This window comes from Ursus americanus, chromosome X (genome assembly GCF_024610735.1).
Source record: "Ursus americanus isolate L20-20 chromosome X, mUrsAme1.1.p, whole genome shotgun sequence".
NCBI lineage: Eukaryota > Metazoa > Chordata > Mammalia > Carnivora > Ursidae > Ursus > Ursus americanus.
Genome location: NC_142164.1, coordinates 1,671,676 through 1,682,833, shown reverse-complemented (window position 1 = coordinate 1,682,833; position 11,158 = coordinate 1,671,676). Strand labels below are relative to the sequence as shown.

Below are 11,158 nucleotides of genomic sequence, written 5' to 3'. Positions count from 1 at the left end.
CATGCAGAGCCTCCGCCCAGTAGGTCACACTGTGCCAGCAGAGCCAAGCCCAGGTTGCAATGCTCTGTCACTGGCTCCCAAGAAAGATCCAGGACATGGCCTGAGGAGAGTAGCGCCGGGGATATAGGTCTGCCCCCGACAGGGCAGCATGGGCATGGGCGGGACAGTTCCCAGAGCAATGTGCCCTCAGACGGTAAGCCCAGCCGATTGAGGTGGTGGTGGGCTAGAGCCTGGCTGCCGTCCTTCGCTCCCCACAGGTGGCTTCTGCCTCAGGGGGTGGGGGCCGGGGCTTTCCTGGGCAGCCACAGGCTGCCAGTAGAAAGAGCAGGCAGGGCCCACGAGGAGTGCCAGCCCAGGAGAGAAGGAGCTCGGAGGCACCACGTGCTGGCTCCGAGCACAGAGCTGCACGTCCTTCTGCCTGGCCTGGCACCAGGGTGCCCAGCGTCCCTGAGTTTCCCCTTTTGGGGATAGGAGGCGCCACTCAGCATGGTGGCCCTGTGATAGAATGTCACCCGTCGGCATCATAGCACTATTCTGGGCCATGTGCTCCACAGCGCAGCAATCTCTGCTGAGCTGGGCAGGCTCAGGGCAAGGGCACTGGCCAGGGGCCAGGAGACAGGGCCTCAGTCAAGTCCCCTCACTGGTCGGGAAGAGGGACAGCCATAACCGGGGCCCTGGAGGAGACAGAGACATGGAGCCCTCAGGCTATTTCCCTGTGGGCCGCCTGGGGCACTGAACTGTTTCCTGCAGGTCCAATGTACCCCTGTAGATCTTTGTCTTCCTTCCCAGCCTTCCTGCCCTTCCTTTCCTCTCTGCCTCCCTCTCCCTCAGGGACAGAGGTGTCAGGATAAACTAGCGAGACAAGTGGGGCACCTGGGTGGCTCAGTCGGTTAAGCATCCGACTCTTGATCTGGGCTTGGGACATGGTCTCAGGGTTGTGAGGTAGAGCCCCACATCGGGCTCTGCAATGAGCTTAGAGTCAGCTTGGGATTCCTCTCTCCCTGTCCCTCTGCCCCTCCCCTGACTCACACACATGTGCCCCCCCCCCAAAACAAGCAAACTAGTAAGACCAGTGTAATAATGCTGGTAGGCTCAGATAAGACTCCTGTGGCTGGGCCCCAGGGAAGGTGTCCTGTGGGCCTTGTGGGTCACCCTACACGGTAGGGAACAGTGCCCTGCAGGCAGGACCCACACTCTGCCCAGATCAGAGGCCCCGAGGCAGCCAGGGGACCACTTGGGCCCTGTGGCAGGAGCTCCTCATGGAGCTCAGGGCCTTCCTGAGGTCATGGGAGGCCCCAGGGTGGCAAAGCTGCAGCAGGCTGGTCCACTCTGAGCTGTGAGTAGATGGATGGGCTCAAGGGGGCCCAGTTAGAAAGCCTCAGCTCCGCCCGAAAAGCCTCAGGAAAGGTGGGAGGGGGGACCAGGTTCCAGCTGCTGGATTTGGGGACAGATTGGACATGGGGTGACAGGAAGGAAGTGGGCACCCCCAGGTCTGAGGCTCCTGGAGGAAGAGGAAGGGGCTGCAAGGAATATCACCTGAGGGCCGGGAGCACCCCCGGCACTATGGGCGTGTGGACGCAGCTCTGAGAAGGGATCTAGGCCGGAGAGGGAGCTGAGGCAGGCACATGTGCACGCAGGCCATGAAAGTCACGGGAGCAGCTCACTCGGGGAGGGCTGTCCTGTGAAGGAAGTGGCTGCCAGGGAGCGTTCTCAGCGACACGGGGCTAGGGCGGGGGACATTTCCAAGTACTTACTGCAGGTCAGGTGCCTTCTGGACATAGCGGGGCCCAGCTGGAGCCTAAGCCGAATCCACTGCTTGGGTTTAAACAAGTTGGGGCTTGTCGGAAGGGCAGCCAGCCAGACATCCATAGACCATGGCTGGGGATGGGGGCAGGGCCCCTCAGAAGGACAACCCCTCCTTGAAGGGCCTGAATGGGTGGGTGGAGAAGCCGCTTTGAGAACTTGGGGGGCAGTGTTCATTCAATTCTGGTCCCCCTGTGGTCTCTAGGCCCCGTCCCCATGGGCTCTGGGCTCTGGGCTCTGGTCTTGGGAGGGCAGGGACTGCAGGAAGAGGCAAAGCCAACCCCACTCTGGACATGTGGGGCATGGCCCCATCGCCAGGTGTAGCACAGAGCCACTGCAGCCCTAGAGAGCCCGGGGCAGCTCTGACACTGAAGGGCCCCGGGGCCTGCTGCACACGGGCTGCCAGGGCAGGGATAGGGCTGCCCGGGGTCTGAGCTAGCCCCAGAGGCTGGAGCCAGGCCGGCAGGAGGAGTTGTGCCCAGAAGGCCACTTCCCCATAGGCCACCTGAGCTGTTCCTGAGAATAGAGGAACCCTGGCTCTCCAGGACCTCTGGGGTAGGATCTGTTGAGGCCAAGTGCCTAGGAGGTCCCAGGAGAGGTATGCTGCAGGCAGGGTTGGGGGGACCCAGGACTTCTTGGGGGCCAGGTCAGGGACTGGTAGGAGTTTCCGGGGGAGGTTGTAACAAAGGACCACAAGCCGGTGGCTTCAGAGACTGATTCTTTCCTAGTTCTGGAGGCCACAAGTCCAAATCAAGGTGTCCGCAGGGCCGTGCTCCCTCCAAAAACTCTAGGGGAAGATCCTTCCTGCCTCTCCCAGCGTCTGGTGGCTCCGGTCATTCCTTGGCTTGTGGCTACCACTCCAGTGTCTGCCTCTGTCTTCATGCGGTTTCCTCCTCTGTGTGTGTGTGTGTGTGTGTGTGTGTGTGTGTGTGTGTGTGTGTGTGTATGTGTGTGTGAAATCTCTGCCTCCCTCTTATAAAGGACACTTGTCACTGCCCAGATCATCCAGGATGATCTCTCCACATCAAGACCCTTAACTGCAAAGTCCCTATTTCTGAATAAGGTCCCAGTCTGGTTCCAGGACTTAGGACATGCACATCTCTTTGGGGGCATTTCAGCCTGCCAGAAGGCCGCAGGTGAATACTGATCTGGGAGGCCCCAGCAGGACGGTGGCCCCCAAGGCTTGGAGGAGGGGTAAAGGAAGAGTTTATGCTCTCAACCAGGGAGAAAGTGAACACTCAGAAAAGAGACGGCCCTGGGGCCCAGCCAGAAGTTCCCCCACTTCAAGGCTGGGCTGAGGAATTGCTGTCCCCAGAGGGAGGCTGTGACAGCCACACCAAAAGTAGCAGGAGAGAAATCAGGCAGGGGAGGAGGGCGGCAGCTACAGGGCCCAGGAAGAGGGGTGTGGTGATCCGGTGACGGTTGGCTGAAGACCTGGGAAAGAAAGCATGCGGCAGTGGGGGAGGGGGAATGCTGGAGGCAGGTGACAAGGAGGGGGTGGTCAGTAGGAAGAGGGAGTGTGGGCTTCCTCCTACACAGTGTGAAGGCTGCAGGGCCTGAGGGGGGCCTCTCCTTCTTGGCTTTGTTTCTTGGGCCAAGAATGCCTTTGAGATGGCCCCAGGAAGAGACAGCTGACAGGGAGCCATTAACATGTAAGAGTCAGGGGCACCGACCTAGGCCTGAGGCTCCCGAGGGGGCAGGAAGGGGCAAGAGCACAGTGAGGACTAGGTGTGGGGCTGGAGGAAAGGAACAAGGGAGGGTACAGGGAAGCAGGGAGGTCTGGGCCACTCAGCCAAACACCTTCCCCTGCTGCACCCCCAGCCCCAGCCGTGGGCCTCCCTGGAGCTGCCCCCTAACCATTTTCAGTACAGGAGACAGGGCTTGATGTAAGGAAGAACTTTCTAGAGAAGCTCTCCCCACCCACCTCTGTACAGATGGAGAAACCAAGAAAGGCTGGCCAATGAGCAGGGGCCATCGATGACAGTGGGAGAGATTCCCTGGCACCCAGGCTCCCTCACTCCCCAGGTCTGAGATCTCCCTCAGGCCACAGGCTAGTGACCAACTGTTTTGAACCACAGAAAGGGGGCCATCCTCTCTCCCAGCTCATTAGCTGTTTGGGGATTGCCATTTGCCAGAGACGGGATTTTCATGACACCCTGTGGAGTAGTGGCTCAGTCCCTTCAGCTCTCCTGAAGCCACATACCTTGCTCTTTGGCCAGCTGACTTTGGCCATAGCGGGCCTCATCACAAAGGCGTGTGGTACAGCCAACTCTGGCCTGGGCTGGGCCTTGGCAGTACCCCTAGGAAAGAGGCGAAGCGGTGGTGATGAGTGTTCCCTGCCTCTGATTTTCTCCCCTCAACTTGTTTCTTCCCCCTCAGTGTTCAAGGGCAACCCAGCAGGAGGTGGTCTATGCATAACTGGGAGAAGGGGGTCTCACGTAACTGTCCAACCAAGGCAGCCGGCTCCAAGCTCTGGGAGCAGGACGGACTTCACATGATGGTGCCGATGCCCCCATGTGGCCAGCAGCCATTGGCAAAATGAACGTGCCCCCAAGGGCAATCAATAGGTCCCCTGGTCCCTGAAGGGAGGCAGTGACACAGTCCCAAGGGAGTCTTAGTTCTTCTCTTCAGCCACTCCCAAGCCTGCACGTGTGAGACTCTCCCCTCCCACTCAGCACCCATTTCTTCCCCACTCCTATCCCCCCACCAGCTGCCAACACATGGCTGCGAAGAGGCTGACCGATAACTGAACATTTGCTATCAGCCAGAGAGTGCACCTCCTGCCCAAGGGAGGCTCCTGTAAGGGCCACCAGAACTTCCTGTGGCTCTACAGCCAGGGACCTCAGGCCTGGGACCAAAGGACATGCCACTGGGCCAGACTCCAGGAAGCCTGCCACACTGCGGGGGACCAAGAGGGGGGACCCAGCTTCAATCTGTGGGGTAGAAGAGGCCACAGGCTCTCGGGAGGTGTTCCCACCACTCAGGGTTCCTCTTCCCTAGTGTGGATGCCCTGGGAGGTGGGCTGGCACCCCAGCTCCTAGCCAGGGTAAAGGCCCACCCAGCTTCACAATTGGCTTCAGGTGGGGTCTGGTTCCCCTCTGAGTGTGGGACAGCAAGAACAACTCCAAGATGGCTGCCTCTCACATGACAGGAGGCTCCATGGGCAACACCGAGCTCGCGAATAGATGCTCAGGCAATCAGGGGACTCGCTCCAGCTCTTATCTTCCCTATTCTGGGCCCAGTGCATCAGGCAGACTGGGCTCTGGGGCTGCTGTGGGGCCAAGGGAGCCAGACTTGCTGCCAGCTGCCCCCGCTGTACTGGGGCAACCCCCCACCTGTGGGACAACCTGCTAGCTCTCTAAGAGCAAACAGCCAGGAAACGTGCATCAGTAGTGTGTAAGAGTATGTGTGAGTGAGCATGTGAGTGTGTGTGAGAATGAGGGTGTAAGAGCATGGGTGAACAACCGTGTGAGGCTGTGTGTGTGAGAGCTCTGAGAGTGTGAGTGTATATGAGTGTGCATAACTCAATAGGTGAAAGTGGGTGTGAGTGTGAATATATGTAAATAATTGTGCATGAGTCAGTGTGAATGCGGTTGACTAGGTATGTGGGAATAACCGTGTATAAGTGTGTGAGTGTGACAGTATGTAACTATGTCTGAACCATTGGCAGTGAGCGTGTGCATGTTGGTTGGTGAGCGCACACAAACATGGGTTGGCGTGAGCATGCATGAGTGACCCATGAGTGTAGTGTGTGAGTGAGCGAGTGTGAGCTAGGTGAATATGACCTTGTGTATGAATATGAGTGCGATTGAGCATGTATGAATGTGTGAGCGAGTTTGGGGGAGTGAGCATGTGTGTGTGACAGAGCATATATGAGCATGTCAACGTGTGGGAGTGAGCATGTGTGTGTGTGCGTGTGTGAGTGTGCCTGTGGCCTCTGCCTGGACTGAGAGGTACCAGGTCTCAAGAGCCCAGCTGCTTCCTGGGGGAAAGACAAACTCTGGGGAGGTGTGACAGTCCCCTGGCCCAGGGCCAACCCTTTGCGTCCTCTAGGTCTCTGTCACAACAGCGCCTCCTACTAGAAGCCTTCCTTGAGCCCCCCCCCCCGCACCATCTTTTGTCTCCCCCATCAGTATTCCCTGAGGGCCCTTACCCCAACTTCATGACCACACATTCACTCTGCCTACCAGCTCTCCGTTTTGTGGCCCCTGCTGTGTCCCCAGTGCCCCGCTTGGGCCTTGCACACAGGACACCCTGGGGCCCCGTTTGTCCAAGGCGAGAAAGAATTTGTGGCTATGTCCAAGTGTCTTCTACCTGCCACGTTCTTGGGCTCCGAGCCCTGCCTGCTCCGAGGTGGTGAGGCTTCCTGTGGGCCTGTCACTTCTCTTTCTTACAGAGTCAGCCCCCTCGCACTTCTGCTTGATGTTCACAGATGGTGGCAAAGGCCTCCTCTGAGTTTGGAGGCACCCACTGTCCCTGAAACTGGGAATCTTGGGACCCTAAAGATGAGTGGCATGGGCCAGCCAGCTTCCACCTGGCTGCGGGGTGTCTGTGGGCACACACTCGGTCTCTGTCCATGGATGTGCCTGTGTGTGTTGGTGGGTAGGGGTCTTCTCTGCATTGGGGTTTGTCTGTGTGTCTGTCTCCACTTGTGTCTGGAATGTATGTGTCCCTGTGCATCTGTCTCTGGGTGTTCATCTGTATGCAGTACCTCTGTATCCTGTGTAATGGTGTTTATGGGATAACCTTTTGGGGTCACCAACTTTGAGAATCTGTCATAAGCTCCAGTTTCCTTCCCAAAGATGCTCTTAGTTGTCATACTCCCAACAGCAGGCAGTTTCAAGAGTATCACGACCCCCTGGGAAACCACAGGGGCCCAATAACCCCCAGGCTTCAAATCAGCAACCCAGCTCCACACTCCATTTGACTGTTAGGGACAGGACCCAGAGGACAGGGGTCTTGAGAGGGAGCAGCAGTCCGGGTGCCCCAGTCACATGCTCATCGCTCTTTCTCAGAGCTCCCAGGTGCCGGGGCCCGCAGGTCTCCAGCCAAGCCCACCTCTCATCCGCTGGCGCCCTCAGGGGGCACTGGCAGACCAGGAAGGACAGGCACACGCCCCCCCCCCCCCCCGCGCGCGCGCGCATCCTGGGGGACAGAAGGGCGAGCGCCAGGAGTGTGGCTCTGGAGCCCCGAGGCCCCCGCGCGGCGCGCCGCCCCCCGCGCCCGCTCCCTCCTCCCTTCTCCTCCTCCCCCCCCCCCCCCCCGCTCTCTGCCTCCCTCCCCTCCCTCCTCCCTCCCTCCCTCCCTCCCTCCGCGCTCAGAGCTGCGGCTGGAGCCGAGCGCGCCGCGTCGCCCGCCGCCGCCGGTGCGGAGCGTGGGGAGCACTCGGCCGCAGCTCTCGCCTGCCGCGGAGGGTCGCGCCCGGCGCCTCCGGCCAGGCCGCCCTGTGCCCGGGCCTTTCCGTCCTTGGAGCGGATCGTTGCCCGCAGGGCGCCCGCCTGCAGCGACAGCAGCCGCTGGAGCCGAGGCCACGGCGTCGGCCGTGCCCAGGACCCGGTAAGTGGTGCCTGGGGCGCGCAGGCAGGGGCGGACGGGCGGGGCGGGCGGCCCAGCAGGTGGCGCGGCCCCGCAGGTGGGGGGACGCGGGTCCCCGCCCACGGCACCTGCGCCCCGCGTCCGGCCTGCGTGTCCTTGCGGCGCCGCGCGTCACCCCGGGAGCCCTGGGCCGGCAGGCAGCGCCCCGCACCCCGCGCCCCGCGCCCCGCATCCCGCGCGCACGCGCATCTGCGCCGAGGGGGGAAAAAAGGCCGCCGGGGGCTGCGGGCGGGGTCCTGGGCGGGCACAGCCTGGGCGCTGGGGGCCTGGGCTAGAGCCAGGTTGCTCTGCACGCACCTTCCCAGAGTCTCTTGACACCCCCTTCCCCCCCCCCGCGCCCTCACACTGTGTCATCTTCCCCCAACACACTGAGAAACCCTCACGCGTTCCCACACTGTCCCCCGCACGCCCACACAGCTGCCCAGCAGACCCCCTGCCACTGGCCGGGGCAGCGCCAACAAGCCTCCCTGGCCACACTTGGATAACTCCTTTTCCATCCCTCCATGCACAGCTGTCCTCCCCCTCCTCACCTGCGTGACCTTGGCCAGATGGCTTCTCCTATTGGGCCTCAGTGTTCTCTGGGTTTAGGATTCTGGAATTGGTGGTCAGATTCTCTCTCTAGGACCTGGTCCCTTTCGTTCTGCTGGCCCCTGCAGGCTTAGCGGCCTGCCAGCTGACGAGGGGTGGCAGGCAGGGTAGAGGCATGGCCTAGGTCTGATATGTAGGGAGTCTTGGGGTGAGGGCTAGCAAGGGGTTAGAAGAATGTGTGGAAACACTCCCTCAAGGGGCAGGACAGGGCCAGCACCCCTCAACTAGGAGCTTGACACTCCCCAGGGCCAGGCAGGTGAGTGGGCCCACTCGGTATTTCAAAGATGAGGTCATTGAGCCTCAGACCTAAAGTGGTTTCCTGCTGGCCACAGGGTCGAGTCCATCCCAATCTCCCCTGGCTCCCAGCCTGGAAGGCATCCCCCTCATTCACCCACTACCTCTGTGCCCCCTCCACCGACATAACCCTTCACTAGTCCGTGAGCATTTTAAGGGAGGGAGCACCTGAGTGCCCAGCACAGGCCTGACTCAGAGTGGGCACAGGTTTCTGTGTGGCACGTTCACGACCTTGACCTCACTGAATCTGCCGAATCACCTGAGGAGGGAAACAAGTCTGGGCTCTTCGTTCCCATTTTGCAGTTGGGATAACTGAGGCCCCCAGAGGGGAAGGGACTTGGCCCTACATTGACTGGATGGGTGGATGGCTGGGGGCACTGCCAGGAGCCTAGTGGGGCAAAGCACCTCCCACATGTCCCAGCACCATTCTGAGCAGACTCCTGAACCCCCCTCCCCCGGCTGAATCTCTTGGTCAATACCACATGCAAGCCGCTCTTTGCATTGCCCCCTTTCACGGTCGAGGAAACCAAGGCCATGTGGCTGGTGAGTAGGGTGCTGGGAGCCCCTACCAGAACTGGCCCACAGAGAAGAGGGCTGGGGGGCTGCCAGGGCCTTAGCCTGGCAGAGTGTCCACGGGTGGTGCTGGCCCCTAGAGAGCGAGCCAATTGGAAGGGGCTGGGCAGTTTCGGTCCCAGGGCATTGATTGTCCCTGCTGTTGGCCTGGAGGAGAGGGACGGCCAAGGACACAGCTAGTCTTGATCAAATCAACCTGGTCCCTGCCCAGCACTGCCAGGTGGTTTGAGCGAAGGGGCAGGCAGCTCTGGCACAGAAGTGTGTGTGTGTTGGGGGGGTAACGCAGGCAGATGGAACTGGGGTGGCGTGGGAGGGGGCTTTGCGCAGAACCAGAAGGAAAGCCATTCCTTGGGGAAGGAAGCCCCCAAGGCTAAGAGCGCACTGGGGAGAGAGCTATAAGCAGCAGAGATGCTGCAGCCGGACCCTGAGGGGTGAAGGAGGCTGGTAGGAGGCGTCTTGGCCTAGCCAGGAGCTCTATTTCACTGCCAGCTCTGGGCCTGATGGTCTTTGTGACCTTGGCCAAGTCCCTTCCCTGCTCCAGGCCTGGGGAGGGGAGGGGTGGGTCTCAGAGACTCCGCTGACATTTCAGGATTCTGGGCTGGAGCTTTGGAGGTCGAATCATTTGTGAGCGAGTGGGGAGAGGCCAGGCCCTGAGTCAGTGAGCACTCTCCATCCCAGAACATCTTCTCCCAGCCCAGGAAGGCAGCCAAGCGTGCTGGGGTCAGCTTCGGTCCCTCCGCCTCCCCCAGCGTGGCTTATAGAGAAGGGCCCCTTGCCTTCCCAGTGGACAGGACAAGAGTGCCCTGGGTCCCTGGGGGTTTTGAGAGCTGAGCTTCAGCTGGTTCTCTTGAAGCCAGCAAAGCCAGGCCCAGCTTCCTCCTCCCACTTGCAGATCAAGTTGTCAGCACGTATGTGGGCTATTCCCATTGCACTCCCTCCTTCCAATTTTAAACTGATGGCTGCTATCTCCATCAGAGGTTACTAGTACATTAAATAATATCAGTAATAGTAATGGCACTCATCTTCTCAGAGCTTCACAGACATCCCCTCACTTCATTGAAATAACAACCAAATGAAGCGAGGGCTGTTACTATCCTCATTTTGCAGATGAGGAGACTGAGGCCCAGAGAGGTTAGGCAACTTGCCCAAGGTCACGCAGCCAGCAGGTGGCAAAACCAAGATTGGAAGGCAGGCCATTAGTTGTACATGTGAGCTGATTATCGAGGGCACTCCTAGCCCTGGGAAGACCTTGCATCTATCCACTGAGGGAAATGGACAAACCGTGAATTCCTATCTATCCAAAGCAAGTTGGGGAGTGATCGACTGTTCAGTAAGTCTGTGTGGCCCCTCCAGGTCACCGGTACGAAGGAGCAGTCTCAGTGTATGTAAACGGCAGCTGATAGACGGGGACCTGGGCTGTGGCACCAAAGGCAGACGCTCAAATCTGACAGCATGCTGCCCAGGAGCCTCACCAGTGCCATCTCTGAGATGGGCCCGGGAGCCAGGCTCTGGCTGTATCTTTGCTGGGCAGGGCAGGCAAAGACCTGAAATGTGCAGATGTCTCCTCCCCAACCCCATCATTTCCCAGAAGGCCGCTTCTTTAGCTGGGGCTCTGGCTCCTCACTGCTCCTCTCTTCCCTGCACTGCCTAAGCTGGCAGAAGTCAGGCCAAGTGGAGCCTGGCTGGAAAGCCCTCCCCTGCCTATGCACCTTCTGTTGGGTGGGAGGTGCTGGAAGGTGGCCTGGGGTACCGCCTGGAGAGCGGGATTTGAGGTCACACGTCACCAGGATGGAGGGAAAAAGGATCTCAGATGTAGGAGTAAAGGCTGGGTGTCCTGGATTGCCAAGGTTGGGGAGGGGATGAGGTCGAGGTCACATGGCTGAGTAGGTGGCAGAACCCACTAAACCAGAGCTACGGGATGAAGTGGAAAGGTCCAGGTGGGAGGAAAGGGCTGGAGGTTTCTCCTGATTCCCACCTCTGGGGACTGGAACACAAGAGGTTTCCAGAGACTTGGGTTGAAATCAGAGTTGGGTGGGTGGGGTGCTAGGTCAGTGTTATCGGGGAGCACCTTATCTAAAGCGGTCCTGAGTCTGCTTTGGGTTCTGTAGGTGGGTCCCTCAGAAAAAGGGAGCCCTTTTATTCAAATGAGAAGTTCTTTCCTGCAGCAACAACCTTGAGGCCCTGTCTAGCCTTGCAGTCCAATGCAGTAACCACTAGCCACAAGTGGTAATTTAATTAAAATTAAGCAAATTTTAAAATTCCGTTTCTCAGTCTCACTAGCCACATTTCAAGTGCTCAGTAGACA

The 11,158-nt window shown here is 59.5% G+C and overlaps 1 protein-coding gene across 1 annotated transcript in view; it reads left to right on the top strand.

Moving 5' to 3' along the window:
• Positions 1 to 7,162: 7,162 nt before the first annotated feature.
• ATP2B3 (ATPase plasma membrane Ca2+ transporting 3) overlaps positions 7,163 to 11,158 on the top strand; it is a 63,698-nt gene continuing 59,702 nt past the window's right edge. The window contains exon 1 of the mRNA XM_045802408.2: positions 7,163 to 7,359. The gene's annotated coding sequence lies outside the window, so the exon portion shown is untranslated. The remainder of the gene's footprint in view (positions 7,360 to 11,158) is intronic.